This window comes from Panthera onca, chromosome D4, assembly GCF_046562875.1.
Source record: "Panthera onca isolate mPanOnc1 chromosome D4, mPanOnc1 haplotype 2, whole genome shotgun sequence".
In the NCBI taxonomy this organism is placed as follows: Eukaryota; Metazoa; Chordata; class Mammalia; order Carnivora; family Felidae; genus Panthera; species Panthera onca.
The window spans coordinates 12105996-12131226 of record NC_138351.1 but is presented as its reverse complement, the minus strand read 5'-3'; the positions used below and the strand labels follow the sequence as shown (position 1 = coordinate 12131226).

Sequence of the window (25231 nt, the reverse complement as noted above, 5' to 3'; positions counted from 1 at the left end):
TGCAAGTTACAATGTCTGCAGCCTCCTAGTTAAACCCTAAAGTACAGAAACTTCCCTTAAAAATCATATAGCACATATTTCATATGTGGCACCGCCTTAATTTCAAACTGTAGAGATCCCTTCTCTCTGCTCCCACTGTACCTCTTGCTTGTCCCATTCTAGTACCCGTAGAACCTACATGTACTTGCCTCTCTGTCCCAACGATTGCTAAGTTCCATGAAGGCAGCAGCTGAGCCATATTCCCTACTATCCTGCTATTAGTATCCCAGTTTGCAGATGAGCAAACTGATGACCAGAGAGAGGAAGTGGCTTGTCCTCTGAAGCACAGCTATGGTGGCAGTAGGGCAGACTGTCAGGGGCCTTGCCTTTTCCTGGGTTAGGTTTTTTTTTCCTTCACTACCCCCCCATCCTATGGTGACTTTGGGGAACATCTCACAGAACACGCATGTCAAAGTGATGGGCTTGCTTCCAAACGAATTCACTGACACGCCTCTCACTACTGACATGACGCCAGGAAATTATAATTAATTCAATCGTTTTTATCGTAAAACGTATCATGCATCGAGAAGAGCATAAAATTGTACAGTTGGAAAACCAGTAAAGCTCCGGGTCCACAATATCCTGGAGAAGAATTAGATCTTCTTCTTTTAGAAGCCTTCTGTAAAGGGGCACCTGGGGGTCTCAGTCGGCTGAGGGTCCGACTCTTGATTTCAGCTCAGGTCACGATCCCGCGGTTTGAGAGTTCGAGCCCTGCGTCAGGCTCCATGCCGACGGCCCTGACGGTGCGGAGCCTGCTTGGGATTCTCTCTCTCTCTGCCCCCTCCTGTACGCATTCTCTCCCTCACTCAATATAAATAAATAAACTTAAAAAAAAAAATGCCTCCTGTGCATCCTTCCCTAATCATACCCCTCCCTCCCATGTTTGAAGTAAACATTTACCTTTCTTTGGGTTCATCAGTCCCTTGCTGGTTTTTGGTTTTGTTTTGTTTTTTACAGATTTCACATGTTTATGTATATATCTAAACAAAATATGGTTTCGTTTTAAAATGCCGAGTAGCAAGCACAAGCCTAGCTGTGTTAAGGACAGGGTGATCTTACCTCTGTGGGATGAAGGCTTCGGGAAAGGATAAACTATGGAGTCCTGGAGCCAGAGCCCGTGGGCAGGTTCCTGGGCGTGCATGGAAGTGACTAGGGGGGAGGTCAGCGGGCAAGGTCATATCTGAGTCCTGGGGATGAAATGGGAGAAAAAGGGTTAGCACAGGCCTGTAATTCACTCCTTCCCTGAGACGCCTCAGCCAGACCTCCCTATAATCCCGGCAGTGATATTTAGGAGGAGAAAGATATGGGGAAGGACTATGTAAAAAATGTTTTCAACGGGAATCCCCTGCTCTGTTTAGATTGGGTATTGTAAATAAATGTGTACTTTTTGGATTAAGGGCTGTGGCTGCCTGGAGAATGGGGGTATTCAGGTAAACCCTTCCTACCTGCATAGTTAATGAATTAAAAAGCCACGAGGCTCCAAACAGATGTAGCCTTCTTTGAGAGCAGTCGTCCACACGGTTTAAAACTCATCAGCTGCTCAGACACCAAAATGTGTCTTAATGCGGGAGGAGGGACATCGTTTGGCAGCTGGTGGTTTGAGGACCCAGCAGGAGAAGAAGGTTCTGGTTGTGCCTTTTTCTTGCCTGCATCCTTTGAGTCATGAACAAAATTCGGTGTTAAGTGAGATCGAGGATTCTTACGGTCCCACTTGACAAACGGACATTTTGTGGGAACTCAATCCAGATCACCACAGTTGGGGTATCTGGCAGTATTGTGGAATGGTCCGGACACTCGATGTCTACTAGAAATGTGGTCAAAGAATGTGATCTCTAATATCTTCTAAGTTCACCACGGATTCCCCCAGCTCTCCCCAGCATGGTAAGCCATGATGAGATAGCACCTTACACCATTAGGATGTCTACTAAGCGTTGACAAGGATGTGGAGAAGTTGAAAGCTCGTGCACCATTGGTGGGAATGTCAGTGGGTGCCACCACCACGGAAAACAGTACGGAGATCCCCCCACAAAAAATTAAAAATAGAAATGCCATATGATCCAGCGGTTCCAATTCTGGGTATTTATCCAGCGGAAATGAAATCGGGACCTGGAAGAGGTAACTGCACTCTCGCGTTTATTGCGGCCAAGATATGGAAAGAATCTAAGTGCCCGTCAAGAGATGAATGGATAGAGAAGACGTGACACACACACATACACACACAATGGAAGTTTAGTCCACCGTGGGAAACAAGGACAGCCTGCCTTTTGCAACAACACGGATGGGCCTTGAGGGCATTATGCTAAGTGAAAAAAGTTAAATGAAGAGAGATAAATAAGTGGGTGTCACTTATATTTGAATCTGAAGAACCTGAACTCCCTGAAACGCAGACTAGAATGATAGTTGTCAGGGGCTAAGGGGTGGAGGGATGGGAAGATGTCGGTCAAAGGGAACAAACTTTCGGTTATACGATGAGTAAGTTCTCGAGAGCCAATATACAGCACAGTGATTACTGTTGATAATGCTGTATTTTATATTTGAAAATTGCTAAGAGTAGATCTTAAATGTTGTCATCTCAGAAAAGAAGTGGTAATTATGTGATGCGGTGCAGGTGTGAGCTAACACTAGGAATCATTTTGCCGTCCGTCTGCGTATCAAATCAATACGTTTTATATCTTAAACTTACATGACGTTATATGTCAGCTGTATCTCAACACACCTGGAAAAAAAAAATAGAATTACCGTATGACCCAGCAATTCTGCTTCTAGGTATATATACTCCATAGAATTGAAAACTGGGTCTCAGAGGGATATTTGTGTGCCCACGTTCACAGCAGCAGTGTTGACAATATAAGGTGGAAGCAACGTAAACGTCCATCAGTGGATAAATGAAGAAACAAATCTGCTATGTACCCACAGCGGAATACTATTCAGCCTTAGAAAAGGAAGGAGATTCCCATTCCCATTCCAATATGGCTGGACCCTAAGGACATCATGCTAAGGGAAATAACAATTTGCTATAAAAGATAAATATTACATAATTCCACTTTTATGAGGTATGGAGCACAGTCAAAGTCATACAGATAGAAAGTGAAGGATGGTTCCAGGGGCTGGGGCGGGGAGCATGGACTGTTGCTGAATGGGTACAGAGGTTCAGGTTTGGAAAATGAAAAGAGTTCTGGAGAGTGGTTACACAGCCCCACGGATGGACTTCGCACCACCGAACTGTACATTTAAAGGGGTTAAGTTTTTAATAAATAGGTAAACCTACTTTCGCCACAATGAAAAACAAAAGAATAGGACAAAGCAGATCACATTGGTGTGTTACAGGTGCCCCCGCTGATCCAGGGAGCAGGGCAGGGAGGGGAGACAGGCCAAGCGCAGATAAGAACCGATGCCAGTTTCACCCAGACACGTCCCCTTTAGTGAAAGACAGGACAGTGGCAGAAAGCATCATGCTGATCACAGCATTCTTTCTCTGCCACGCTGCTCCAGCCGGACGGGCTGCCCTGTACCTCTCGGCGGGGCCGTCCCTCTGAGCTCTCCCTCCGCCACGCTCCTGGGGAGTGGTTTCACCTCTTTGCTCTGTTGGACCTTCTGTTTTCTGGATCTCACCTTCTCTGGACTCTGCTCCAAGCTGTACTCCCTCCTTTGGTGGGGCATACATGGGAGGCAAATCTCTTGAGGTCACGCACTCGAGAAAGTGTCTTTATTCTACCCTCTTACACAAAGACAGTCTGGGTGAGGGTGGGATTCCAGCACAGAGCCGCTCTTCTTCAGAATTTTGGAGGAGTGGCTCCACTCTCTTGACTCCAGTGTTGCCATCGGCAAGTCTAAACCCGTTCTGACGGCCGTCCCCCTGGGGGTGACCTATTTTTTTTTCCTCTCTGGACCTCGGAAGTGCCACATTTGCTTCCAGTGTCACGGGAAACTTACAACGATGTGCACTGGTGTGGCTCTAGCCTCGTTCATTGTGCCGTGAGTTCTTTAATCGGGCCGCCCAGCTCACAGGTAAACCTAACGTCCGTAATGCTTGTTGAATTATTTCATCAATGATTTTGCCCCCCCATGTGTTTTCTACCACAAAATCCTCTGTCACTTAAGTATGGACTTTTCTGGACTGCTCCTCTATTTTCTTATCTTTTCCTCTTTGTCATTTTGCTTTACTGTCTGGGAGATTTTCTCAGCTTTGTCTTCTATTCCCTCTTTTGAACGATCTTCATTTCTGCTATTCAAAGCTTTTTTTTTTTTTTTTTCCAAAAGCTCTCTTTGTTTTCTAAATTTTCCTTTATTACAGCATCGCGTTTTGATTTCATGGAGGCATTGTCTCCTCTCTCTGTGGATATTTATTACAGTTTATGGAGATGAAGTTTTCTTCTCCCTGAATAGCTTGTGCCTTTCTCGCTATGCTTTTATTTGTTCATCTCATTGTTGGAGGCTTTCCTAAGCTGTCTGGTAATGTTGGCTGTTTGCTCATGATGAGGAATTGGGAGTTAAAATGCTGACCAGCATCTCTCAGAGCACGGGTGGGGCTTGTTAACTCTGGGCGTCCTTCTAGGGCTTTCTCGCAAGGCTTTTTTTTGGGGAGACTGATGCTAGCATCTTGGAGTCGTTCCTCCAGAGCTGGCCAGACTCCCCCTCAAGAAGAGGCTTAAAATCACATGGCCACAATGTTCTGGAAGACGGATGGGAGAACAGGGCTTGAGGTCTCTGTTACAGGGTACTCAGCACACATACTGACACTTAATTTCTCCCTTATTGGCACGGTTCCTAGCTCCATCTTAAAGAAAAAAGGCGTTTGCTTACCGGGTGAGTTACAAATGACTCTCCACAAACAGACAACACACGCAGAATCACTTTTGTCTCTACTGAGATACAAGAGAGGGTTTCCTACTCACACTGCTGTCTGGTGGACCCCTTTCCTGGACCACCTCTCTGCAGCTTTGCTCAGAAGCTTAATAATCCACGTGAGAGCTTTCTTACTTAACTACATCTTTGGTTTTTACCAACTGCCAGCGCATTTCTTAGGCTCATGAAGCTTTACACCTATTTGCTTCTTGTGAGCAGGTGCGGTACTCTCTTCGGTAACCAAGAAGCCCCTAGTAGCACCTTTGGTAAATAGGATGGGAAATCCGGCCACGGTCGACTGACTTCCTTCTTTTCAATCAAGACTCACATGTTGGGCCTCCCAAATGTCACCCAGCCCTGAAGGATGAGAAGGTGGAGAAAGAAAAAGAGAGGGTTCTAGACAGGAAACAATTTTCGAGTAATTTGGCTTATTTAGGGAAATGGGAGGGAGGCTGGAGGGTCGGAAGGCTGGGGGTGGGTTTGTGGGCCGCTGTGGAGGGCTGAGCGGGGATCGACAAGAAATGAGTGACACAACCCAACCAGGAGATGACCAGCTGGCAACAAGAGGGGACCGGACGAAACCCCAACCGGGCGGTTTAGAAGATGGATGAGAGCCAAAGACACCAAGTGTGGAGCCTGAGATGATGACAGTAAAAATAGCAACCAAATTATCAATGCTAATTCGCATACCAGATGCTTCAGGACATTATCTCCAATTTTCATCCAACCTCCCAAAGAGGGATCGTCACTCCCGCACTACAGATGCAGAAGCGGAGGGTCCCAGAAACCCAGAGCGGCGAGGTCTGGCTGCCTCTAGAGTCAAGCTGCCTTCTCTTGTGCCAGGCTGGGTCCTAACTCATGCCAAGTGTATTTGCTTATTCGGCCAGCCAGCCAGCTGGTACCAACTAACTGCTGAGCTAGATGCTGAAAACAACAAGAATACTGTCCCTAGGGGTCAGAGAACCCTACGTCCTCTTTAAAAAATTATTAAGTTAAATTATTAATTTTTATTTGAGTGTAGTTGACACGCAATGTTCCATTAGTTTAGGTATACAGTGTAGTGACTCGACAAGTTTCAATATCACACAACGCTCGGGTGTGGCGACCCTCTGTCCTCATATGTTGCTAGTACGATATCATTGGCTATGTTCCCCATGACGTGCCTTTTGTTCCCATGACCTATTAATTATGGAACTGGATGCCTGTATCTCCCTCTCCCCCTTCACTCATTTTGCCCATCCCTCCACCCGACCCATCCTTCTCCCTCTAGCAACTATCAGTTTTTTCTCTGTGTTTACAGGTCTGGTTCTGCTTTTTGTCTATTTGTGGTTTTTGGGGGGGTTTTTTGGTTGGTTTTAGACTCCACACACGAGGAAATCATATGGTATTTGTCTTTCTCAGGCTGACTTATTTCACTTAGCATAATACCCTCTAGGTCCATCCATGTTGTTGCAAATGGCATAATCTCATCCTTTTTATGGCTGTGTAATATTCCTGTGATGTGTGTGTGTGTGTGTGTGTGTGTGCGCGCGCGCGCATGTGTGTACTACATTTTCCTTGTCCATTTGTCTACAGATGGACACTTGGGTTGCTTCCATATCTTGGCTATAGTAAATATTGCTGCAACAAACATAGGTGCATATAGCCTTTTAGATTAGTGCTTTTGTTTTTTGGGGGGTAAATACCCAGGAGTGGAATTATTGAATCATACGGTACTTCCATGTTTAATTTTTTGAGGAACCTCCAAAGTGTTTTCCACAGTGGCTGCACCAACTTACATTCCTACCAACAGTGCACGAGGGTTCTCTTTTCTCCACACTCTCACTGATATTTGTTATCTGTTCTTTTGATGTTAGCCATTCTGGTAGGTGTAAGGTGATATCCCATTGTGGTTTTGATTTGCAATTGCTCGATGATTAGTGATGTTGAACATCTTTTCATGTGCCTACTGGCCATCTGTATGTTTTCTTTGGAAAAATGTCTTTTTAGGTCCTCAGCCAATTTTTAAATTAGATTGTTATTATTATCTTTGGCATTGTGTAAGTTCTTTATGTATTTTGGATACTAACCCCTTATTGGCTATATCACTTGCAAATATCGTCTCCCGTTCATTATGTTGCCTTTTTGTTTTATTGATGGTTTCCGTCACTGTGCATAAGCTTACTTTGGTGTTGTCTCAACAGTTTAATTTTGCTTTTGTTTCTCTTAGCTTCGAAGACATATCTAGAAAAATGTTGCTATGGCCCATGTCAGAGAAATAACTGCCTCTGTTCTTCTCTGGGAGTTTGATACTTTTAAGTCTTTAATCCATTCTGAGTTTATTTTTGTGTATGGTGTTACAGGGTCGTCCAGTTTTCTCAAAATCATTTGTTGAAGAGACTGTCCTTTTTCCCGTTGTATGTTCTTGCCTCCTTTGTCATTGATCAACTGGCCTTAGGTGTGGGTTTATTTCTCAGTTTTCTATTCTCTACTCTCTTCTCTTGATCTATGTGTCTGTTTTTCTGCCAGTACCATACTGTTTTGATTATTACAGCTTTGTAGTAGATCTTGAAATCTGGAATTGGGATACCTCCGGCTTGGTCGTGGTTGTGGTTGCTGTTGTTGAAGGTGGCTTTGGCTATTGAGGGTCTTTTGTGATTCCACACAAATTGGAGGATTAGGTGATCTAGTTCCGTGAAAAAAGCTGTCGGTATTTTTATAGGGACGGTACTGAATCTGTAGATTGCTTTATGTAATACGGATATTTTAACAATATTAATTCTTCCAATTCACAAGCACAGTATGTCTTTCCATTTGTTTGTGTTGTCCTCAATTGCTCTAATCAATAGTTTATAGTTTTCAGAGTAGAAGTCCTTAACATCTTTGGTTAAGTTGATTCCTATGTACCTTATTCTTTTTGGTGCAATTGTCAACGGGACTGTTTTCTTATTTTCTCTTTGGGCTACTTTGCTATTAGTGCATAGCAATGCTATGAATTTCTGGGTATTAACTTTGTATCCTGCAACTTTACTGAATTCATTTATTACTTCCTGGGTTTTTTTTTGAGGGAGTCTTTAGGGTTTTCTATGCATAATATCATGTCATCTGCCAATAGTGACGGCTTAATTTCTTCTTTACTAACACGGATGCTTCTCATTTCTTTTTCTTGTCTCACTGCTGTGGCTAGGACTTCCAGTACTATGTTGATTAAAAGTGGTGAGAGTGGGACATCCTTGTCTTGTTCTTAATCTCAGAGGGAAAGCTTTCAGGGTTGTTTTCATTAAGATGTTCGCTGTGGGTTTTTCATATATGGCCTTTATTGTTCTGAGTACGTGCCCTCTAAACCCATTTTTGTTGAGAGTTCTATCATGAACGGACGTTGAATTGTGTCAAATGCTTTTTCTGTATCTACTGAGATGATCATGTGATTTTTATCCTTTGCTTTGTTGATGTGATGAATCACATTGATTGACTTGCAAATATTGACACATCTTTGCATCCCTGGAATCAGTCCCACCTGATTATGGCCAATGATTCTTTTAAAATGTGGTGGAATGTGGTTGGCTAATATTTTGTTGAGGATCTTTGCATCTATGTTCATCAAGGACATTGGTCTGTAGTTTTCGTGTGTGTGTGTGTGTGTGTGTGTGTGTGTGTGTGTGTGTGTGGTGTCTTGGATTGTGGTGTCAGGGTAATGCTGACCTCATAAAGCCTATTTGGAAGCTTTTCTTCCTCTTCTATTTTTTGGAATAGTTTGAGGAGGGTAAGTATTAACTCTTCTTTAAATGGTAGAGTTCACCTGTGAATTCACCTGATCCTGGACATCTATTTCCCATAGTTTTTTGATTTACCAATTCAATTTCATTAACAGCTATCAGTCTGTTCGGAGTTTCTACTTCCTCCTGACTCAGTTTTGGAAGATTGTATGCTTCCAGGGATTTATCCATTTCTTCTAGGTTGTCCATTTTGTTAGCATATAACTTTTTGTAGAATTCGGTTGTAATCTTTTGTATTTCTGTGGTGTCAGTTGTTACCTCTCCTCTCTTGTTTCTGATTTTATTTGGTCCCTTTCTCTTTTTTCCTTGATAAGTCTGGCTAGAGAATCCTACATTCTTTTAAAATCCACTTACCTTCCCAAAATCTTGTTTGTGAGCTCCATTTCAGTTCTTCAGCATTCCTTTTGAATGTGAATCTCTCTTATTTTTTTTTTTTATTTGAGAGAAAGAGAGGGTGGGGAGAGAGAGAGAGAAAGAGAGAGACAGAGAGAGGGAATCTTAAGCAGGCTCTACACTCAGCACAAAGCCCAACACAGGGCTTGATCCCATGACCCTGGGATCAGGACATGAGCTCAAATCAAAAGACACTCAGCAAACTGAGCCACCCAGGTGCCCCCGGACGTGAATCTTGAATGTGGGTTAACAGAGGCCGAGCCTTCCTGACTTAAGCATCAGTTCACAAGTGAGATCAAGGTAAGCTCTCCTTCAGAGCGATGGAATCTGCTACCCAAGCCTGTCAAGAGCAGGAGGAAACACGTCCTGAACATAAGGTCCGAACTATTCCAGGACCCCAGAGGAGTCCTTAGTGCCCTTACCTGCTCTCTAGATTCATAACTACCTGTGCCAGTGTGGGAAATGCCAAGAAAGAATCTTGCCCCTTATAATGGCAGCCTGTTATTATGACCTACGGTGTGTCGAGGATATGGATAGCTGCAACATTTTGCCCAGGTCCCGGGGTGTGGTTAAACTGAAAACATCAGCCACCTTCCTTCTTATGGAAACCCTCCCCCATGTATTGAAAGAAACATTGAAACTTTTGCCAAGCTCCTTCCTGAAGCTGTCACCTGCACCGATCCCATTTGCTGAACTCCAGCCGTGTTCGTCTTTTTCTTGAATTCCTAAGCAGGCTTTTTTGCACGTGTGCTATTCCCAATTTCTCGGAAGCTTTCCCCCAAGTCTTTTCAGGGTTATCTCCTCCTTCTCCGTAAGCCCCAGGCTCAGCCCCTTCTTTCCATCACAGCGTTTATTACAAATTAAAACGTTAAAAAAATTTTTTTCCGGTTTATTTTTTGTGTTGATGTCCTCGCGTTACCGTGAACTCCATCAGAGCGTGTGGGGATTTGCCTGGAATGCTGTCGCGTGCCCTGCACCCTGCAGAGCGTTAGGGAAAGCAGTTGTTCGATGCATATGTGATGAAAAAATAAAAGTAGAAATTACACACACAGGTTCACACTGCATATTCTGATCATTGAATTGGATTCCTTAAAGTCTTAAAATTTCTATGTGGAGGATGTTTTATTCTTCCTTCTGTTAGACCCTCAGTAGGATCATTTTTAATTATAAGAATTCTATGGCATAATGCTCACTGATTTTCTCATGAGCGAGTATCACCTAATGATAATTTTTTTTTTTTTTAATGTATGACAGATTAGGTGTGGGTTCAAATGAATCACACCAGGGAATTTGTTCTAAATTCCTGAGTCACCAAGAAGGTGAGCTAAAGAATCACATGGCTCTCTCACCGTCCCTTGTATAATTGCCCTGTCGAAGATTTAATCCTTGTAGGCATATTAGCTCTTGATTTAACAAACAGTAAGTGTTTGCTGGAAAACTGAATTACAAACAGCCTGATTCCTGAAATGGAAAATTGAAGTTTTGCGGCGACAGTATCTTAGTTTTGCTCTGCTTGTGGGATACAAACTATGTGTGCAAATCAGGATAAATCTGCAGTTTCAAAGGTTTGAAGCTGGACTCAACAAAATTAGAACAATTTTCACAAAATTTGGAATTCGGAGTCATCGCTCGGTACAGTGTATTGTCAGGCACCCAATGTTTGTGACATTGCTAAGTAACAGGTGACCGTTCTTAAAACTCACTACCAACCCCTGACCTTCGAACAATTCCTGTTCTTCCTCCTCTGAAAGGCACCACCACTCACCCAGTTGCGAAGGCCAGAAACCTGGGACTCATCCTTGAGTTGCCCATTTCTTTACCTTCACATACTGTCATATTCCAAATGCTTTCAATTTTCCCTGCCAAATATTTTTTGGACCTGGTCCCTCTATTCTATGTTCTTTTTGGTTCTTGCCCTCATAGAATTAGGTGGGCATTGTTCTAAGCACTTTGTATGACTGTGCATTTAGTCTTGGATGGCTATCTCATCAGTTTTATGACAAGCCGGATTTTCAGATGAGGACCTTGAAGCACAGAGAAGTTCAGTAACTTGAAGCTGGCAACCAACAGAGCTGGGATGTGAAGGCCACATGTGTAACCACTAGGATATGGAGCTGCCATAACACCTGACCTGCAACCCTATAATAGTCTCCTAACTAATCTTGCCGCTGCTTCTTTCTTCTTCTAAAACTCTCCACAGAGCTACCCAAATGGTCCCTCAATAATGCAAAATGGATTAAACTTGTTTAAAACTGTTCAGTGATTCCTCATCTCCTGGAAGGCCAAGTCTAAAGTTCTTGGCATGGTGGGCATTGCCCTTCGTGACTTTGTCCAGCTAAGCCCTCCACCTCCCATCTCCAGAACTCAGTCAGTCACCTAATGTTGGGGCTGACCTTTCCGTCTGTAACATACTCATGCCCAAACCTTCATCATCCTGGTAAACACCAACCCAGGCTTCAAGATTCAAATATCACCTCTTCCTTATTTCTGTCTCTGAGAGACAAGATGTTTCTTCCTTTGTCTTCCTATATCACCTGTGTTACTAACAATGATCTCACTGCAATATAATTAGTTGTTTTTAGCTATGTCTCTAACCTGGACTATGAGATTCTTGAGGGAGAGATAATCCCACGGGCAACTTTACATCCTAGATATCCTTGGTGCACTGTGACATTTCTGACACAGAGGAGGTGCACATCACACATTTAGTTATGGGTTAAGGGATAAGAAACTTGGACCTGAGAGGGTAGAAAGTGACACCGCAAAGAGTAGAAGAGAATACGCCCAGTGGATTTTATAACGCATAATTTCTAGACATTCTCAGCCATTGATCCCACCTATCTAACACTTGATTCTCTTTTACCAAATTCACTAATTTAATAGGCATTTCTTGAACGCCTATTGTGGGTCAGTATCATGCTAAGATGTAAGCAACACAAAGAAGAACAAGGCAGTGTCTCTTTCTGATGAGATCAAGTCCTTTCAGGGGCCTGGTATAGGTGCGGGGGAAGCCAGTAAGACTGGGCAGTCCCCATGCAGTATGGCAGGAACGGTGGGACAGGGAGACCCAGTGGGGGATGAGAGCACAGAGAAGAGGCACCAAACCCAGGGTGGTAGGGTGAAAGAAAGCTCCTCAGAGGTGGTGAGACCTCTAAGAAGGGGAGACCGCAGACATTTTCGGAGAACAAAGAAAGCACTGACTTTTCTAAGCTCTGAGGCACATTGGTTTTGCCAAATATGTAAGCGAGAGATGGAAAACAAAGGGTGTCGTAGGCCATCCTGAGGGAACTCTGGCCTTATCCTCAAAGCTGTGGGGAATTGTGAAACATTTCAGACGAGGCAGGAATAGAACTGACACGTGTCGTTAGAAAAATCACCCTGACAGCGGGAAGCAGGGAGAGCAGAAGCTGTTCAGTACTTTGGGCAAGAGATAATGAAATTCTGGCTGAAGGTTCCCCAGTGGAGAACGAGCAGTAGGCAGGTGTGAGATAAAATGGAGGGGTAGAATCCACACAGCCTGGGGACTGAACATGGAGAGTGAGATCAATGGGAGGGAGGAGTGAAATGTGACTCCCAACCCCGCGGGGGTGACGGAGCCATTCATGGAGCTAGGAAGCATGAGAGGAAGACCAAACTGGTGGGAGGGACAGTGCGTTCATATTTGGAACCGTCTCAGATTGTAGTCCTTGTGTCCCACCTGAGAGGAGATACTCCACAGGATCCGTTCAAAGTTCAAAGAGGAGAGTTTTGAGTTGGCGATAAGGCACGAAAAATCACCGATGTATGAATGTTAAGGAAGAGGAGGGAAGGACTAAGGATGGACCCCCGAGGGATATCCACACAACACGTAAGAGGAAATGCGAGTACAGTGACCACGCAAATGCCCAGATGTCCACATTCACAAAAAAAGAAGTCACAAAGCCACAGCGTTCTTACGTTTAGAGATTCTGGTGTCAGCTAACCTTTGGAAAGGGGAAGATATGCTAAGGCCACGGAGGAGGAGTGTATGTGCCACACAGTCAATAGCCAGGGGCAGGCTATAGCTTTAACGAATGAGGAACGTGATTTAAAAAAAAAAATCTCTCATATAAAGTCAAGGAGATTAAAATTAGTCAAGGGACGGTATGAATGCCGATATGAACAGCAATCACCGTCCCTGATTGCTATTGTGATGGCATGAATGCATCACACTGTTCTTGAATATTTTTCTCCACGTGCTAGTATTTATATACTTGATTTCATCTAGCCTTTGGCACGTATATTTTCAGATTTTCATTTGGGGGGGGGGGGGGACACTGCTATACTCCATAAAACTCATTAATAACGCACAAGTCCAGGCATTTCGATTGTATTGGGGTTTCATTATGTTCCCTGAACGAGAAAGAACATGCAAGCAAGAGAACGGAAGCCTTTTCGAAAGACTTATTCTGCAGCCTTCTGCGGCAGTCCTTTGGTCCTCGCGGCTGGGGAATGTTTATCTATGTATTTGTGTAATACGCAGTCCCACCGTATCCAAGCACCTGGAAAATCTAATTAGCCTGGTCTTGATTGACTGTGTGCACGACAATGCCATGGTCCTCAGTCTGTTCTTTGTCTCCTACAGCGTGCTCACTGATATGAAAATGAAGACACAGTAAGAGTTTCCACGAGCAGCTGCCCAACGGGCTTCTTACGGTATCGTGTCTGCACGGAATAATTGTCCATAAATAAGGAGGTCTCTCCACCAGTCAGGGGCTGGGGAGTAGACTGCACCCGAGGAGAACTCACGGCAGCGCGGTTTAGGACTACACCCCGGTTACACCATTAGAGGCAGAGCAGTCTTCAACCCTTGCTGGGGTAGCCCCCCAGCCAGCCTCATTGCATCGGTAGAGACTAGAGCAAAAGCACCGGGAAGAGGAAATTTAGGACATGTTCTGCTTTGTTTTCTTACCATTTAGCAAGATGCTGCCACCACGTTTGGCAGTGGCTTTGAAAGCTTAGAAAATCCAGCCTGTAGAGGGGGGTCTAACCTGCCATTTGTGCAAGTAGGGAGGATTTGATGGAGACAGTGGTGAATGTACCCGAGCAGAGGCGGGTTGACCATGAAGCCGATAAGGCTTCAGCTTTCTGGTCCCTCACTAGAATGGGTCTCTTCCAAAGTCCTGTATTCATAAACCTGTGGTCATCAGTTTGCTTTCTTTGTCCAAAAGAGGGCTTCAGGAGGTGCCTGAGCTTCGGGTCCCATAAAATCTGGATCCGCCCCTGGGCTCAGTCCAGAAGTTGTTCCCTGCAGCCGAGCCCCCTTGTTGTGCTACAGAATTCATTCTCTCTCGTTCCTTTCAACGACCTACCCACCCACGCCCACTCTGAGTTTTAGAAGGGCACAACTGCCCGTCCAGAGACTGCATTTCCCAGCCTGGCTAGAAGCCAGGAGGGAGTCACGTGACTAGGATTTTGCCAGTGGGACGTCGACAGAGGTAATGTGGGCAACTGCCGGGGTTTCCCCCTTCTAAGGGTATACACTCCCCATTTGTTTTCCTTCCCCTCTTTCTACTGGCTGGCAAAGGGCATTAACGGGAGCAGCCATCTTGGGACCCAAAGAAGGAAGCCATGTAGGAAAGGGAGCAGGTAATGATAGACCGCTCACTTCTGGACCGTGAGTGGGAAGAGATGTAAGCTCATATTTATTTAAGCCTCTGGACTTTGAGGTCTTTCTGTTTCAGCAGCTTGGACTGTGCCCTCCACACCAGCAGGCCCCTCCGGGTGAGGATTTATTTCCAGGGCAATGTGACACAGAGACAGTTGGCACAGTAAGGCTGAGCCACCGCCTTTGAAGGTTCTCGAGGAGTCAGAAGCCAATGCAAATATGAGTGGCCAGGTGTGGAATCATGATTAAGAGAAGACTCAGAGTCAGGAAACTTGGGGACACAGGATGAGAAGGGGCAGCGTAGGGAGGTCCTAGAGCATCGCCTCTTGGTGCCCATGGCTTGGACCTGGGGCTTAGGTGGGTCCTAGAGAGGAGTCTATGAGTACAGCCAAGTCATAAGGCTTTGCATCCCCTGCCCCGCCCCCCACCAGCCTCAGCTGATGGAACCAAACACGAGAAACTGATCCGAAGCCAACACTGACAGGCTGTCTGGTAGTCCTGCACTATCCTTCCTGCAGGTGTTGTTCTACTCTTCCCAGGATACAGACGATCCAAATCACACTCTTTCTCATACGGAATGGGAAGGAGAGAGCTCGAAAGGGTCAGCAGTCGGCAGTGAAGTTAGAAGCCAAAGGACACTAAGGAAGAAGACAGCAGGAAAACAGTAAGACAAAGCCCCGCTCTTAGGTTCCCTGACCTTTGGATGGAGGATTGGAGCTACCGTTGGGTGCCACACTTTGCTAATCTTTCACGAGATTGCCTGGTTTTGCAGCCCTGAGAAGATATCTTGCCCTCTTTATGTCCCTGTGTAACCTTCCAATAAACCCCTTTAACTGAAATAAACTGAGTTGATTTAAAGATAAAAAGCCGAGAGAGCCAGATAAACCTGCATCGTATCTCCTCTGAATTTTCAATTTCCATCTCAATCTGGATTCACTATCGTCACGACAGAGCTACCAGAAAAAGGAGAATGAAAGTGAAGCCAGAGTTGTGGTTTTGGTCACAAAGGCATGATGGTGAAGTTGGAAAAGGCAGGAAAGTGATGGGGCGTGCGTAACCCTTCTTTGTGATTCGTCCAGACGAACCCCACAGCAGAACGACACCGTGTCACTGTTCACGTTCGCAGCAGGTATAAATTTGGAAGAGTTTGTGTGTATTTAGTCTCACTGCTGGAAGAGCTGATGGAACGTTACATGCTATTCTGGTTCCTTCCCGTGAATGCCAGCTCTGCTGGAGGGAGGGGGAGAGGTTTTACACCGTGTTGCAAAGACATCTACTGTAAGAAGCTATTTTCCTGAAACCCAAAGACGATCGCCTTAATAACACCTGGCAGGCATCTACGAAGCTCACGGCCATTTTATCCTATCTGACTTGTCCTTACAACTCTTGGAGAGAAAAATGAGTGAGCCGAAGAAACGCGCTTTCAATTTCAGAAAATGAGGCCCTCCAGCATTCCTGCCTTACCTATCACTTTTCTTCTAGGATCATTCTCCTCTGCTGCTCAATCAGCCTCTTCAACATCCTCGTTTGTACTTTGGTGTCATGATCTCTGTATCTGAACATCCACCCTCCGTCAACCAAGACTCGGCTTACGTCCTAGGTCCTATTGGAGTTGAAAGGGGGAGAGGGTGGATGCTCTTTCTCTAGCAACTAGATATCTGCAGAGGTAACAGGTTCCTGGCCAGGTGTTAATCACCTGGATCAGGGGTCAACAAACTTGGGCCTGGTGGAGACGACCTAACCTGATGCCTGTTTTTGTAAGTGATGTTTACTGGAATACAGCCATACCTATTTGCTTACATTTATGAATGCTTTTGTGGTTCAAAAGCAGAGTTAGGTAGTTGTTGGCAAAGCCTAAATCACGTACTCTCTGGTCTTTTCAACAAGTGTGCTGGTCCTTGACAGAAGGGAAAGGGATCACTGTCGCACCTAACATCGAGCAGAGTGGAAACACCCAGGAAATTCCTACTGAAGGAAGGATGGAAGGAGGTGCAGGGAGATGCAGTGAATTGCCCTCAGATCACATTAAAATGTTTTTTAATGCTCACTTATTTTTGAGACAGAGAGATAGTGAGCGGGGGAGGGGCAGAGAGAGAGGAAGACACAGAATCCGAAGCAGGCTCCAGGCTCTAGCTGTCCGCACAGAGCCCGACATGGGGCTCGAACTCACATGAGATCGTGATCTGAGCTGAAGTCAGAAACTTAACCGACTGAGCCACCCAGGCGCCCCAAATCAGATTTTTTTATAATGAGATACAAGAAAGGATGAGATTCAAGTCAGAAAACACTCAGGATTGGCAATCTTAGGTAAGGAGGCCGAGGATAGGAGGGATTGGGATAAAAGGGGTTGTTCTCGTTAACTACTGCTGGGTTACAAACTACCCCCAAACCTAATGGCTTCAACACAATCATTTTACTGTATCTCACAATTTTATGGGTTGGAAATTTGGACAGAGTTTGGTTGGGTGATCCTTCTACTGATGTGTCATCAATAGAGGTCAGTCTGTGGTATTCAGCTGGAAGCTGGGCTGCTTTGAAAGGGTCAATTCAGTTTTACTACTTGCCTGGTGCCTTGGGAGTGGTGGTAAGGCCGGGCTCGGCTGTGGTTGTCCACCAGACCACCTACCCATGGGCTTTCCAACATGTCAACCTCAGTGTGGCCAGGCTTCTTACGTGGTAGCTCAGGCTCTGAGAACAAGTGTTCCCGTGAACCAGCAAAAAAGCTGCAGTGTCTTTCATGACCACAGAAGTCACATAAAGACACTTACACCCTCCTCAATTGGTTAAAGTAGTCGTCAGCCTGCCCAGATTCAAGAAGAGGGGACACGGACCCCACCTCTCAGTGGAAAGGGTGTCGAAGAGTTCGTGGCCATGGCTTAAAACCAGCCCGGGAGGGGATGGAGTAGCCGGGGCAGGTAACTGACACTTACTAAAGGCTTTCCATAGTTATTTCAAAACAGCTGTGTAAGAAAGGTATTATTATTCTCATTTGCCAGTTAAAAAAATTCCGAGATTCAATGATTTATGATTAACTTACAGAAAACGACTGAGCTGGTGAGTTACAGAGTGAAGTTACAGAGTGAGTTACAGAGTGAAATTGCAATTTCAATGCAGATCCATCTAATTCCAACTGTGGGACTTTTTCCATTTTACCATGATGTCTATCATGAGGAAATGAAGAGTCAACCATGGCAGGCCATGCAATGACGGGGGTTAAAGGGAAAAACCCATGGTCTTACCTTCTTGCTCTTGGACAATAGAGTCACTAATGGCGGAAGGGGCCTGAGTGTCCTTCTGAGGAGATATAAGATATAACAATACCCCCTGAAACCCCAGTCCCAGAGATGCCAGATGTCCCTAACTCTTCTCCAATTCCTGGTCAGCTGTGCCAGGCAGTCTCTACCTAAGGGCACACTCCTTTCACAGTGAAAGAGGGCGATGTTGAGGGAACACATCTCCTGTGTTAGAGGCGACTCTCACATCTCCGCCTTCAGCTCCAGCTTCTCACAAAGACACCTGCAGGCCACCCCCACTTTGATGTTCCCCCTCACACACATTTTCTCAGGGCAAGCTTCTGTCCCTCCTGCCCTCCTCAGGTCCTAGACCAGTGAAGAAGACTTCCAGCTTCCAGGTCTATAAGGAGCTTGGAAGTCACTACTCCCTCCAACAAGTAAACAGCTGAGCAGACTGAACAATCCACGGCTGTTTTTGGATGCTTGGAGGACACAGGGCAAATTGCTGCCCCCACGGCTGGAGAGACAAGGGTGTAGAGGGAGTCACGGTTTCCCAAAGCTGAGACTCACAAGTGGATACCACTGGGGGGAAGAAAACCTGAACTGTCATTGATGAGTTGATGTATGCTCACTGTGGACAAATCTGAGAGTTATAAACTCCAGGGAGACCCACTTGGGGTCTCCACAGTACTGGGAAATTTACCTCTAGGAGCTCAACTAGGTTCCCACAGTATATATGGAGAAAAATCCCCTTGGGCTTTCAGCAGGTGGAAGGAAAAAGGAATAATTTTGAAATAAACCCAGAGCACTCTGTTCTTAACAAGGTGTGCCCTCAGGAGCCTAACCTGCCAGGGTATTATCAGAGGCTAACTGACTGAGAGGGAAATACCAAACTCCAGCCCAATCTAGTCAACCTGTCCCATGTGAGGAGAAAAAAAACCCTGAGAAACACTTGTGAAGTTCACAGTCCAGAGGCACAGGCTCACTCAAACACTGAGACCTAATCACATGACTGTAGAACACTTCCCACACCTCACCATCTCATTACTAAATGCCTATTTAGAGCAGTAGTTCCTTCCACACAGTACATCATGTCTGGCCAGCAAGAAAAAATTACAAGGTAGACTAAAAGGCAAAATAGAGCAAGCATCAGAACCACATGCTGCAGGGCTGTTGGAACTTCTGACCAGGAGTCCTCACTGACTGTTTCCTTGCTTCTTCCGATGTTGCGGAGATAGCATAGCATGAAAGTTCAGCACCCAGGCTTTGGTACCGTGCTGCCTGAGTTTGAGTCAATTGCTTTTGTTCTCAGGTGTTTGATTTTAGGTGAGTCGTTTTATCTCAGTGAGCTTTAGCTTTCTCAACTGTAAGATGGCAAGACTAAGAATATCTACTTATAGTGCTTTTAGGAGAACTGAATTACTATATTGAAGGGCTTAGAATAGCACTTGGCACATAGGAGGTACTCAACAAAATGCTGGCTTTCATGATGTCCAACCAATCTCCAAGCTCTACTAGTTTTTCATTTATTCAAGGTCCTTTCTGTTACCACCATCACTATCTTAGTCTGGGTCCTAATGATCTTATCCTTATATAGCTGTTATAGCTTCAAAAAAAAAAAAAGGAGGTCTATGTTCTCATATCTATATTCTGCACATAGTTGGCTGAGAATCTTCACCAATTTTTGACCCCTTATGTACTGCATTGCACTAAGCACTTTAGGGACATTAGTTACCATCTTTGTAATACCTCCCTAAGCTAAGGTGACTACTACCCCCCTTTTACAGATGGAAACACTGGACTCAGAAATAACTTGCCCTAGGTCACACACCTGGTAAGTGGCAGAGTCAGGATAAGAAATCTGGTGATGTTTTATTACACCATACTTCACTTTCAGTACCATCATACTTTGACATTCATTATGTCGCCTCCTTGCTTAGAAGCTTAAGTATATGAGTGAACAAATAAACCAATTATTCAGAGGTAGAAGGCTTCAAAGGTTTTCTATTACATACAGGATTTGTTTTCACATAACATTTCAATACATGATAATTTAGCCCTTGTTTAATTTCCCAATCTAATTTTTTGTGCTTCCTTGCTCCAACCCTCTATTCTAGTCAGGCTAATCTATTCACCACCCCACCAAAGGCCACAACCAATTTCCATTCCAAGTCTTTGTGACATTCATCCAGTGGAATGGCAGCTTCACATCTATCTAGTTACACTGTACTCATCATTCAGGTCATAGCTCAGACCCATTTCCTGCATGTGGCCAGCTTAACTATCTAGAACCAGGAAGGATCTGAGATTTTGCCCTACTGGAAAGATAACAATTCAGCCAGCTATAGTTTCGTGGTTGTGGCAGAAGACACAAAACGCTTGGGTCAGAGACAAAGGTGGTTTTTTTTACTCACAGCAATAGTAGTAGCTAGAGGATCAGCATTTTCATGCTGCTCACAAGATGTGCACAAGCACATGAGGGTCTCCTAGAGAATGATCTCCCAACACTGATAACCTAGTGTATGTTGACATGGCCTTCCTTGCAGGCCCTAAGACGGTATTTCTCTAGACTGAGTAACGTACAAAGAAAGCTCTTCTGAAAAGACAAAGTCTAATAGATTTCCCAGGGTTCACTGTAACATTATTTAACTAATGTTACAAGTAAACCTAGGTATAGAGTCTCATTGTGCCCATAACTTTCACATACTAGACAAAGTGCGGGGGGGCGGGGGTGGGTTAAGTTAAATGTAAACCAAAACAAGAAATTCAATCAATTTTATGTTTATAATATTAAATTAACAGTTGGGAAATTATTGTTCTGCTCAAACTAAGTTGATAATGTAGGTACCGGGCATTTGGTACCATGATGCCTGAGTTTGAATCTATTGCTTTTGTTCTTAGGTAAAATCATATTAATAACAATACTGTTTTTCCTTAAAAATTTTTTAATGTTTATTTATTATTGAGAGACAGAGAGACACAGCATGAGCAGGGGAGGGGCCGAGAGATGGAGAGACACAGAATCTGAAGCAGGCTCCAGGCTCTGAGCTGTCAGCACAGAGCTCGATGCGGGGCTCAAACCCACAAACTGTGAGATCGTGACCTGAGCCGAAGTCGGACGCTCAACCAACTGAGCCACCCAGGCTCCCCAGTACTGTTTTCTTTACGTGAGCGTAATCATATCTTACATTTAACCAAATTAAAGGGCAATTTTAATGTTGCATTGCTTTATAAACTCTGAAAAGTTATCATACTCACGTTACAGTTTGTTAGCTCCACTGAATTATCAAAACCTGGACCAAATGCATTCTTGGATCTAATTACTGGTGGCATCAGCGGAGGGAAATAACGTCTCAAGATTTTTTTTCCACAGCAGACGTCAAAAACAAATTTCTGGGTTTAGTAAAGAGGTCACAATCAGAATGTTCACAAAATCCTGTAAGTACTAGAAAGAGAATATTTTAGGGGCGCCTGGGTGGCTCAGTCAGTTAAGCGTCTGAGTCTTGATTTCGGCTCGGGTCACGATCTCACGGTTCGTGGGTTCGGTCCCCACATCGGGCTCTGTGCTGACAGCTCAGAGCCTGGAGCCTGCTTCGGATTCTGTGCCTCCCTCTCTCTGTCTCTCTCTCTCTCTTTCTCTCTCAAAAATTAAAAAAACATTAAAAAAAAAAAAAGAAAGAACATTTTAGAAACAATTTGATCGCAAGTCAAGTTTTCTTTATGTCACCAGCTCTAGGATTTGCACCTAGGATTTTCACACTCCTGTAAGACCTTTGCTCAGGCAGCGTAGCTAAGTGTCCTTTGCTGGGTCCTTGACTCCAGCATCTCACTTGCATTTTCCATCCACCGGCAGCAGTCACAACAGTGCGTTACCGCAAATCCCCGTCATTTTCACAACGGCAAACGTTGAGCCTCAATACCTAAATAAAAGGGGGACTAAAATCGTACTCTGGAAAAGGTTTCCAGGGGCCATTTATGACCCTACAGGTCTTGGACACGAGGACAGTGGCAGATACCATGCTATTAAGAGCCCATCCAACAGAGGCCAAACTCTAGAAGTCAATACAAGTCAAGGTCTCTAACTTGAGGGGATTGCTTAGCAATTACGTACACACAAAGGCCATATTATGTAGGATATACTTAAATCACTGTTTAGCTCTCATGATAAGAGGAAAACAACATTTAAATATCCTTACTGAGCACTGAGAACCAAGAATCTGTCTCCACACCCCTCAGGGTTCAAGGACCACAGTTTGAGAGACCCATCGGTCTAAAGCATCTTTGCCAGTAGTTCACTGTCTGGTCTTTCCTCATCCTTATTTCCTTCCTGGCTATTTCCAATCCCCAGTTTCTGTTTCCTATCTGCCTCCCTGGTACTCACTCCTCACACAACACACTGACCTTTCTCCTCCCTCTTCTTCATTTCCGTTGTTCCTGTTGGAGCAGCTTCTCAGCCCAACACCTGGCCCCCTTCCTCCTGAGTGGACACTCTCTTGGCAATTACCCAGGATGCTTCGCAACAGTGACTGTTGTCCTCGACTCACCAAGACATCAAAGGGATTTGCTTAAAGTCACGCCTAGGTCAGGGAGCAAGGCCACCCCCTCACCTCCTTTTCCGTATTCCCCCCACATAGACCATGCTGAGTCCCTGAGGTCCTTACTACACACTGTGGGGGAGCGCCAATCTCTGAAAAGACCGAGTGCCAATATGGCGGGGCGGGGGAGGGTCACAGTACCTTTGTGGGTTGTTGTTTACTGAGCTCAGTAACATCTTTTAAAAACATTTTTTTGACCATCGTGGTAAAATATGCAAAACGTAAAAACTATCACTCCAATCATTTTTAAGCATGCAGTTCAATAGAATTAAGTATGTTCGCACTGTTGTGCAATCACACTCCAGAACTTCTTCATCTTGCAAAACTGAAATTCTATGCCCGTTGAGCAACTCCCCCCCGATTTACCCCTCCCTCCAGCCCCTGGCAACCACCGTCCTACTTTCTACCTCCATGAATTGTATATATGTGGAATCATATAATTTTTGTCTTTTTGTGACTGGCCATTCTCCCCTTGACATAAAATAACACCTCCCCCCCCCCCCCCCCACCACACACCAGATTAGCCCTAGACAATCACTGGCCTAGGAAACAGCACATGGGGACTGTATGTTAACATCTTTCCTGTTCTTAACTCCCACACATCCTGCTTCCCATCAAGCTGCTCTGTCAACAAGTTGAAATATTAACTCCATTCCCTTTGGTTTCCCAGGCTGAAAGTGATTTGATTAAACCTGACAGAAATAACTCTTCTTATCCATGAAATGATGAGCACTGTTTTTTTTTTACCCTTATTTGGGTGCTGGGTAAGAACTTTTGAGAAGCTGATGAAAATCGTGTACCCTTTCCCAGAAAAGTACGCAGGCATGCATACGTTTGCCTAGAGTTTCGGGGGTTTATAAGCCCTGACTTAATGTGAGTCCCCTCAAGAGCAGGCTCTAAGATGAGAATTTGGGGGCAAGTAGTTTATTTGGGAGGGAATCCCAGGAAACACGGGGAGGTAAACCAGAGAAGGGAGGGAACCCAATAAAGGGTGAGTTTGTTAATTCGCAGGTGCCACTGTGGATAACAGAGGCTCATTTCGGCTGGAGACCCTCTGAGACAAGGTGCAGAACGTACCTGGGAAATTGGAAGTTAACTCTGCAGGGATCCCAGCCTGCTTTGCCCTTGGGGAAGATGGTCCTCCGGCCACAGAAAGTCCTAAGGCAGAAGAGACAGGTGTTTGAGAAGGCTTCAAGGTATATGGGAACCATTCAGTGAATCTGAAGGTGACCTTTGGGAGGGCCCGGGGCAGGTGGGTGGGACACTAACACGAATACGGATCCTGGGAAACTCATCCAGGCGCGCTCGTTAAGAGGCTCTGGAACAGGTTTACTAATAAACCTCCCAGCCGCAAGCGTCTGCTTCTCTGTTGAAGCGGTGGGTGGCTCACTTGTGCTCTCAGGCCTCCCTTTTTGAGCAGTTATTCAAGTGAGCCCTCCCCCCAGCAGCCTGTAACAGACATTCATGCTGACATTGCACCCCGCCTACACGGCCGAACGCAGCCTCATGTGCGCCTGTGATCCAGCTATCGTTACTTACCCCAGATGTTCGTTTCGACAATAGGGAGCAGCAGGGCCTGACTCAGGGGGGCTCACTGCTTAATTGCATATGGCTTATGAGAATGAAGTACACAGTGGGGATCTGCAAAAAGCTACCTGGAAATGGCCTCACTGCCAGGTCAGATCGGTTTCTCTGTCGTTCATTTCCTCGGCCTTATAGTTACAGCCCACAGAGGAGGTGGTCAATTTCATTAAACACCAGCCACAACATGGGGACATTAGTGATGAAAAAAATCACAAGCAGGACCATCAGGACTTTTTGGTGGTGGTTTTCCTAAACGTCACCTTGCAGCAGGTGGGACAGAGCAGGAACAATTAGATAGGAGGTGAGATCTCGCGTTCTGTGGAGGGTTGAATTGTATCCCTCCAAAAGGTACTGAAGTCCTAACCACAGTACCTCTGAATGTGACCTTAGTTGGAAATAAGCTTTGCAGATAATTGAGTTAATGAGGTCATGAGGGTAGGCCCCCATGCAATACGATGGTATGCTTACAGTGAGAAGACATTTAGATCCAGAGACAAACACACAAAGAAGCAAGACAACGTGAAGACTCCGGAAGAATGCCATCTCCAAGCCAAAGAACACTTGAGCACAGACCCTCCCTCAGAGCCCTCAGAAGAAACCATCACTGCTGACATCTTGATCCCAGACTTCAGCCTCCTGAATGTGAGATGGTAAATCTCTTGTTATTTAAACTGCCATTTGCGGTTCATTGTTACAGCAGCCCCAGGAAACCGAACACAGGCTCAAATAAGAAAACAAACTCAAGGCCAAGTTTGGGGAGGGGTAAAGACGACAAAGAACACAAGATAGTTAAAGAACACAGTAGGAAGTGAGATTGGGAGTCTGAACCATCACACCAGGTATCTCTGAGTCACTAGGAGTGAGGGACAAGGCTCAAGAAAGTTAAGAGTAGGTACTGGCCATCGGCGAAGGACACACGATCCATGAAAGGGCCTTGTTCTCCTTTCCTGGGAATATTCTCCACCTTCCTCCCCACGTTGTGGAGCTCACCCCTTGAAGAATTCTATATCCTCTCTCCCCCTTGCCCTGACTGTGTTGAAGGGCCTTCCCTTAACCCATGACACCTAGATCTTATCCCATCAGAGTATTTGTCCCTCAGCATTGTAACTGCTTTTCCAACGGTCTCCCAACTAGACTGTGACCTGTTTGAGATGAAGGACT

At 45.1% G+C, this 25231-nt stretch overlaps 1 long non-coding RNA gene across 3 annotated transcripts in view; it reads right to left on the bottom strand.

Annotated features, from left to right (window-relative positions):
• The window catches only part of LOC132663654 (uncharacterized), an 80540-nt gene that overhangs the window by 17135 nt on the left and 38174 nt on the right, over positions 1 to 25231 (bottom strand). Inside the window, exons 1-4 of one of the 3 annotated variants that reach the window (XR_009603189.3) lie at positions 23756 to 23948; positions 23564 to 23644; positions 21150 to 21327; positions 1099 to 1226 (exon numbers count right to left, since the gene is read on the bottom strand). This is a non-coding gene — a long non-coding RNA (uncharacterized LOC132663654). Of the gene's footprint in view, positions 1 to 1098; positions 1227 to 21149; positions 21328 to 23563; positions 23645 to 23755; positions 23949 to 25231 lie in introns of those variants that run through there. The other 2 variants (XR_013551490.2, XR_013551489.2) reach the window with 2 other exon arrangements.